Source organism: Hibiscus syriacus, unplaced genomic scaffold (assembly GCF_006381635.1).
Source record: "Hibiscus syriacus cultivar Baekdansim isolate YM2019G1 unplaced genomic scaffold, ASM638163v2 tig00110890_pilon, whole genome shotgun sequence".
In the NCBI taxonomy this organism is placed as follows: domain Eukaryota; kingdom Viridiplantae; phylum Streptophyta; class Magnoliopsida; order Malvales; family Malvaceae; genus Hibiscus; species Hibiscus syriacus.
The window spans coordinates 8,106,104-8,114,774 of record NW_024062900.1 but is presented as its reverse complement, the minus strand read 5'-3'; the positions used below and the strand labels follow the sequence as shown (position 1 = coordinate 8,114,774).

The following is an 8,671-nucleotide window of genomic DNA, read 5'->3' as shown; positions in this document are numbered from 1 at the left end:
CTGCTATATATACATATTACACGAATATTTCCTAAAAATAACATAATTAAAATTAATAACGTTCTACACATATGCCGAGTAAGGAGATTAAAAGAAAAGGAATTACGACTCACTTTCTCATATTAAATAGAAATATTAGTTATGTTAATATGTCATCATTTAATTACTTATTTCCTTTTTAAAAATGCAAGACAGTGTACCTTTATTTATATACAAAATTAAAAAAATTGATTAATTTTAAAGGGTTTAATCAACGGAAATCTTATCTGTCTTAGATATTTGGCATATCAAATTCTTTCGATTTATGCCCTCATTTCATAATAAAATATTAAATTTTACTTTCCTATTCTATTTGAGGAGAATCTGATTGTATAGACGTTAGGCATATAAAAAACCTTTCGAATCTATCTTATTTCCGTTTTAAAAAAATTATTATAAATATTAACATTTTTTAAGACAATAGTTATCTGAGGAGAACATTTTTTTGCACTAGTTGATGAGTACATTAGATTTTTTTTTTGAATTAACCATTTTTTAAATCTCGTCGTTATAATTTCTAATATTAAATTTCACTTTTATATTTTGTTCGATGAGAATCTGATTGTCTTAGATGTTAGGCATATCGATCTTTTGAATCTATCCTATCTTTATTTAATTTTTTATTCAATATTTACATTCTTTAAGGCATTAGTTGTTCGAGGAGAGCGTTTTTACTCTAGATGTTAAGTAAATTAGATTCTTTCGAATTAACCACGTTTTAAATTTCATTGTTATCATCAGAAGCTTGAAACATTTTTAATATCATCATTGTATTTTCAATTAAGGTACAGTTATTAGTTGATGGAGTTTGGATATTTTTCTAGATGTGAGAAGATTTCAAGGTTATTTTTAATAAAAAGCTTTATCTTCAATTTTCAAAAAATATACGTTTAATAAAAATCATAAAAATTTTCGGACTTCATCGGATTCCTTTAAACTCTATTAGATGTTAGAGAGCTTAGGACATCCTTAAGAATTGTGAATCCCCACTTTAGGTATAATTCATAATAAACGGGATGTTCTCTAACATGAGGTGAACTTTTTGGTATTTTTCTAGACGTTGAAAAGATTTGAAGTTGCCCATAGTAGATTTCACCTCGAAATTTTTAACATAGATAAAGACATGATTTTTCTATGTTCTCGACTGTAATTTCAGGTTCTCTTAGTTGTTAGGAAATTCGAGATTATTTAAGAATTTTAAATTTTTGCATTAATTTAAAAATACATTTATTGCATTCATGAGTCTAAAAGAAAATATTTGTGATCAAATAAATGTTGTTTTTACGGGTGTTGTGAGGATGTTAATCCTTCATCACATGTAACTGTGGCCCGAACTAAATTATGGTTTTTGTAGACTTAAACATTTTTCAGTGACTCAATCGCACCTAAACTGATTGGTGGTGACTCCCATCATTTTAAAAGTACTAAACTAATTTTTTATTCGTCGGGTAAAAAATGGTGCATACAATAATTCTTGGTGTTAGCTATATTTTTTTGTTTTTGGCCGATAATGGTAGATATAGTCTCTTCTATTTTCAAATTTAAAAGTTTTGGGCTAAATTTGATATAAAATCATTGTTCAATGACTTATTTGATGTGTTAACAATAATTTAAGGGTAAAATTAAATATTAACCTTTTTATTAACATTATCGCGTCATCAATTTGATGCAGATAATAGTGGAGTACCCATTTTGTTATAAATTGATAATGTTAGTGACCAATTTATTACCTTTAAAATTTTAGTAGAAAAACAAACATTTACTCAAACATTTACTCAAACATTAGTGACTATCAATGTAGTTTACCCTTTATACAATACACTTTTATTTCGTACTATTTAATTTTGAAACTGGAATATTTTTCTTTTCCACCCCACTTTATTGCAAGATTTTATCAAGCCAAATTTTGTTTACATAACCAACACTTGCCACAAGTCTAAAAAACAGAAAAAGTAAACCCTACGGTTATCACAAGTTGTATTTCATGCGAGTGAACAACACATAACTAGACCCCTTCTGTTGGCACTCTTCACATCAAGATACCCCCTCGATATTTTACCATTCTGTTGGCACATAAAAGTCCATGGGTAAGAAAATCATTTGGTTTGAAGTAGTGATATACTTGAGACAAATATTTATGCAAAATTTAATCAATAAGGCACTTTTTGATCCATGGTTTTTAATGTCTAAATGCTAAGCACTACTGCCAACATGACAAGGATTTTCCATTGGGATGATTCATTTGAGTTGTGGTTTTTGCATAAAATTTGTGACGGTTCTCAGCTGATCTTTAAGGCTAGCTTGCAGCTCTTTGGGGTAGAGTACTTCTGGCTTTTCCAAGGCTTTTGCAGTAGATCTTGCTGCAAAATTGATCTGCAAGAAAAAAAGTAGAAAATGATGGTAACCACAAATAAAATACTATTTGAAATGATAATAGTGGATGAGTGATTTAGAACAATTATTTGTGATGCACAAAAAATAAAAATCAAAGTTTTTATTCTCCATCAAAGATATTATGCAGCAAGGTGTCAAGTGTCAACCAATTCTTAAATAAGATTATACAAGCAATTCTTGATTGGTGCATCAAGATGCCAAGCATAATTTCGACAAACAAGACAAAAATGGGTTCTAGTTTTGGCACATACATATATGTGCTCTACAAGTAGAAGCAGTCCAAGGGGAAAATTACTCATTTTCAGAAAAAGTGGTTGTAAGTGTAATTTCAGGGTTTATTCGGGGCTACCTTGTAATCCATAATATAGATCATGCATATTGGTTTGCAATTATGCTACTTGCTATTTCCATACAAGCCAAAGTTAAGGCATTCAAAGGGCAGGCATCATTGTGCTCTAACAATAGCAGATCGTTGACCCTCTTAGCAAATAATAACTTTCAAGTTGGTTTAGCTAATACGGTTATATAAGGTATCATCGATAAACCATTTAGAGTTCCCAGGTTGACCATGAAGAAAAAATGTTCAAGGGTTCAAATATTTGAGTAAACAATATTTCTAGCTTTCCTTGTTCTCCGCTTCTTAAAAGACAGGCAAATTTCTTTTCTTGGCATCATAATCATATTACAAGGCAATTATTCTCAAGTGTAAGAACACATATCCAAACCTTTTCTCCTATAAATATGAAGTTGGAAAAAGCAAGCAAGTAGCACAATAATGATTTATTTCGACTTCCTCAACATCTTGCTTCACTACAGCAAAAATGTTCTACAACGGCATTTTTAGCGGCGTTTTAAGAGTAAACACCACTAACTTTAAACATATAGCGGCGTTTACATTTCAAACACCACAAAATGCTAACTTTAGCGGCGTTTTTATACAAACGCCGCTATATTCTCATACTAAGTGGCGTTTTTATACAAAACGCAGCGATAGAGCAATACTTTAGCGGCGTTTTTATACAAACGCCACTATAGACTTGTACTTTAGTGGCATTTTTATATAAACGCTGCTATAGACTCGTACTTTAGCGGCGTTTTTATACAAACACCGCTAAAAACTGGTACTTTAGTGGCGTTTTTAAACAAACGATGCTATAGACTCGTACTTTAGTGGCGTTTTTGTACAAACGCCGCTATAGACTCGTACATTAGTGGCGTTTTTATAAAAATGCCGCTATAAACTCGTCTTTAGTGGCGTTTTTTACAAACGCCACAATTTTAAACTTGTTAAATCTCACGCCTCTTTAACCTTTTTTCATTTTTCCTCTTCACCTATTTCTCCATTCCTGTCCCCCCTTTCTACAAATAAAAATGTTTCATCTTCTCTCCTCCCTCTCGACTTTAGAAATTGGGCGTCTCGACAAGAAACGAAAACAAAGGAAACCCATAAATTGCAGGCAGCTCATTTTTCAAATCTCCCATTTCGTACAAAACACAAGCAAAGAGGGGGAGAAAGGGTACATCGTTCTAATAGGGTTTTTCAGTGGGGAAAACTAGATTCCGAAAGAAACATTTTCCAGATTAGTTTGTTTCAACCAAACAAAACCATAAATCATTTATGCACGCCCCAGTTCTCATTCTGAGTAAGCTTCTTTTCTGCTCTCTTGATGTGATTTGATCCCAAATGGGACTAATGATTATATATTCGGTCGATGATTTATTTTTATTAGTTGATTTCGTCAAATTTAAGTATATTTCCCGATGTGAATGTTGTTTTTCTTAATTAATTGCCAAATCAATATAATTTCATAAGGATTGAGTTGCGTTGTTTCGTTTTAGGATATCATTTCTAGGTTTTAACTTTTGAGTTGCCTTTGTGTCATCATATTACAGTTTCATAGTTTCGTTCTCGAACAATGCTCCTGATCCCGAAAGGGATAGTGCGGTCGTACAGGCTTTCTTTGCCAACATGGAAGCTGTTTTTCGAGCTCATCCACTTTGGGCAGGATGCTCTGAGGAAGAGCTAGACAGTGCTGGTGAAGTAAGTCTCCCTATACCCATTTTACTTGCATATGTTTAATGCATTAAATTACTTACCTTTCTTATATTTGGGTAATTTGTTTTTTATTAGTAAAAAGGGAAAAACTTTATCTGGCATTGATGGATTCACATTTTTTTCTTCCAAATACAGGGATTGGAGAAGTATGTTATGACAAAGTTATTTATCCGTGTTTTTGCTTCACTCAAAGATGATGTAAAGCAGGATGAACAACTTTCTGAGAAGATGGCTCTAGTTCAACAATTCGTTCGGCCTGAGAATTTGGATATTAAGCCAACCTTTCAGAACGAGACAACATGGCTGGTAAATGGTGGAATTTATGTCTCAAATACACACACTCACACACTTACTATTTGCAGTACGGAGTAAACTTAACTTCGGCATACATTGTCTCTTTGAACTATTTTTATTTTTTTATGTTTGGCAATATGTTGTATTGAGGAGTAAGAACCCTTTTAACATGTGCCAGAGTATGCTTTAGATATCTTATGTGCAAATATTGTAATGATATGACATTGGCTGGAAGTAACAGAACATTTACTAGGGTATGGTGTCACGGTTACAGAGTAATCATCTGCGTTGTCTTAATTACAAATTAATATACAGTTAACCAATGTCACTAAATTTAACATCTCCTTGATCTTGTCTAAGATCTTTCCCTTAAAAGATATTAAAGTTGGTAGTATGTAAATTTTGTGATTGCTGCAGGCCTATTAGAAATCCCTATGATCCCAACAAAATTGTTGGTGGTTCTTCGAGTGGATCTGCTGCAGTTGTATCTTCAAGGTTATGCCCTTTTGCTCTTGGTGTGGATAGTGAAGGTAAAAAAATTGTCCTTTACTAAAAGAAAATGAAAACCATAAAATATTTTTGAATAATGTTAAAAACAGTGTTCTGAAAGAACATATTTAGCATTAAGATAGCTTTATCATAAGTTTGAGTAGATACTATTACCTCCATCAGGGAAGAAGCATGTAGAATTCATCAGGTTTTCAGGTGATAATATTATCACAATATTTGTTTACTTCATTAATACTATAAAAGTACATTAGGACTAAGAGTTCTATCATTCCTATATTTTGAGAAGCTATGCATGAGCATTTTTATGTATCGTCCTCTAAGGATTAATGTAATTCATCTATGGATTTTGTGTAGGATCCGTGCGGATGCCTGCATCCCTTTGTGGTGGTGTTGGGTTCAAACCAACTTTTGGGTGCATACCTCATTCAGGGTGAGAACTTATTCAAGTAAAATAATTATATAATTTGTAAACTTTAGATAATAAATGAAAGTTCATATGATGTTTCCAGTGTTCTTCCTCTGAACTGGACAGTTGGGACAGTTGGAATACTAGCTGCCACCTTAGAGGATGCATTTATCGTGTAAGTACACTCTCTATCATTCTATAAATCCATTTCCTTTAACTTTTCTATATTACCTTTTAGTTGTTGGACTCTGAACTTTTCTGTTTTCAGTTATGCTACTATTAATGGAGAACTTCCATCACATAAGCCAACCACTTTTCCTGTAAGTACTAGTTATGTTTGAACTTACTTTTTTTCTGCTGAATCATAAAGTATTTTATATGAGCCATTCTAATTTTGGGTTACTCTTGCCTCTTTTTTTCTTTGCACATGGATACTTCCACCCCAAAGTGCATTTTCCACTACTGAGCACAACAAACCTAATATCAAGTATTAGGCTTGCAAAATATGGAGAGGTGAGTGATGTAATTATGCTCAATTAACTTAAACTCAGTTTATCATCAATTATGGCTTAAAAAGATGAGGTTTCTAATTCATGACATTCTAATTTTGAACCATTTATTGGCTTAATTAGTGGTTCAATGATTACAGTGATGAAATTAGAATGTGCAGCTCTGCTACTCTGAACTTGCTTTGTGAGCGTTACAAGTGGAAGGTATTAGCAGTGGATGGGATGTGCGAGTAACACTTAGGGTATGTGGAGCTTTTCATGGAAAAGAGTATATAAAGGCCCAAAAAATGAGGTAAATTCTAGCCAACACTTAATTAATTGATTTTATGTAAATTGTAACTTCTAAAATAAATAATTGTTAATGATGTGATAATATGTTGTTTTCAATTCAATCATTTTTATGTTCTCTCAAGAGCTCAAAAGTTTTATCAGTTTTGAATAGAAACCGTTTCAAGAAGTAATAAGCAAGTGTCAACAAAGTATTTTCTAAAGTCGAGTTCTATTAGCAGTCAATAACTCAATATATTTGTTTGTGTGCTTTAACTTAGACATGTTTGGATATAGATATATGGATATGATCTAAGGACCCTCCAAATAAAAAAGAAATCTTGGAAAAATTAAAAATATCCACGTCATACACTTGAGTGCAGTTCGATTATGGTTCTAATTTATTTTTGAAAAAAGATTTTATTCAATGAAGCTTGTATGTTTAAATGCTTGGAAGTTTGGATTCTTTACAGGAATATAGATGATGTTGACAAAACAATGGATGAGATGAGAACTGAAATTTGCTAATTCTCAATTTTCATACTATAAGTGGAAGGTCGTTATATGTTTCAAGTGAAGCATTGAAACGCGCAAGGAGTCTTCTTGGTGAACCAGACTAATGAAGACTAAGTTCTAATGAATAATATTTTTTTTAATTGAAAGTGAAATAACCTATACTAAATTCTAGAGAACAATGACAAACTACATTACATTTAATTTTAATGTTTATAAATTTTAATTTATTTTGTTGTTAAAATTTATGGTTGTTGTTTTTTATATAAAGTTACTTGATATTAAATTTAGGTTATGTAGAGCATAAATGAAATATGCAAAATATCAATTACTCTTAGCTAAAGAATGGTAATTAGCGGCGTTTGTTCCAAAAACGCTGCTACAGATATAACCTTTTGCGGCGTTTGTATAAAAAACACCACTATAGATCTAACCTTTTACGGCGTTTGTATTAAAACCGCCGCTATATATATGACTTTTTGCGGTGTTTGTTCAAAAAACGACGCTATAGATCTGACCTTTTGCGGCGTTTGTATACAAAACCGCCGCTATAGATATGAGCTTTTGCGGCGTTTTTTGCTACAGATCTGACCTTTTGCGGCGTTTATATACAAAACCGCCGCTATAGATATGACCTTTTACGACATTTGTTCAAAAACACCGCTACAGATCTGACCTTTTGCGGCGTTTATATACAAAATCGCCGCTATAGATCTGACCTTTTGCGGTGTTTGATCAAAAAACGCCGCTATAGATCTCAACATTTTGTGGCCTTTGTATATAAAAATGTCACTATAGATCTAACCTTTTGCGACGTTTGTTTCAAAAACACCGCTATAGATCTTGATTTTTTGCGGCGTTTTTATTTCACAAACGCCACTAACATTAGCAGCACTGGTTTGGCTGGCGCTTATTGTGGCGTTTTTACTATCGCCGCGAGTGCTTTTAGCGGCGCTTAAAAATGCCGCTATAGGACTAAAAAAACGCCGCTAAAACTCTATTTTGCTGTAGTGCTTATTTGAGATAAATCCTTTAGTTATGCACCTTTACACCTACCATTCCTTAAATTTAAAGAATTAGTGCCCAGAAAATGAGTCAAATGGAAATACCAAATGTATAAACCCATGTTAACATTTACATTTACGACGATAAGTCTGCAATGACGCTCAACAACATAGGCAGTCAGTGAAGAGACTAAGCACAGCTCCAGTAGCATCTTCAATGAAAAGCTAAATTCACAATCCTTCCTAAATATAAACAACCAAATTCGATATGAAGCTATTAACTCAACCTAAAAAAAACCCTTTGGTAGTAGATACATTCATAGCATGTCCCCAATGGAGATGACATAATACAACAAACATAACATGTGCAAGGCTTGTATATTGAGAAACTCTATACACAACTCATAAACCAGCAAGCTATCTTTACTTCCAAACTTGAATGCCTTTACACAAACAACTATACAACATTTATAGCATCTACTGATGCATGACCTTGCAGACCTAAGCATTTAGGCTTAACCAAAACCCAAACCACCTAACTATTCTTCAACAACCACCTAACCGTGTAACTAACATTGCACACGTTGGATTTGCATCGTACTTCATTAGTGGGGCTAGCTTTATTCCCAATATTCTCCCTGCTCCTTCCAAGCTCCTCATATTAACACGACAACACATA

General features: G+C 32.8%; 2 long non-coding RNA genes across 2 annotated transcripts; both read left to right on the top strand.

The window, feature by feature from the left end:
- Nucleotides 1-1,371: 1,371 nt before the first annotated feature.
- LOC120144525 lies at nt 1,372-6,576 on the top strand. The gene is made up of 3 exons (XR_005518041.1): nt 1,372-1,383; nt 3,250-3,256; nt 6,423-6,576. It is a non-coding gene; the product is annotated as an uncharacterized LOC120144525 (long non-coding RNA).
- Nucleotides 5,265-6,022, top strand: LOC120144523. Its single transcript, XR_005518040.1, has 4 exons — nt 5,265-5,313; nt 5,648-5,723; nt 5,803-5,874; nt 5,968-6,022. It is a non-coding gene; the product is annotated as an uncharacterized LOC120144523 (long non-coding RNA).
- Nucleotides 6,577-8,671: the final 2,095 nt, after the last annotated feature.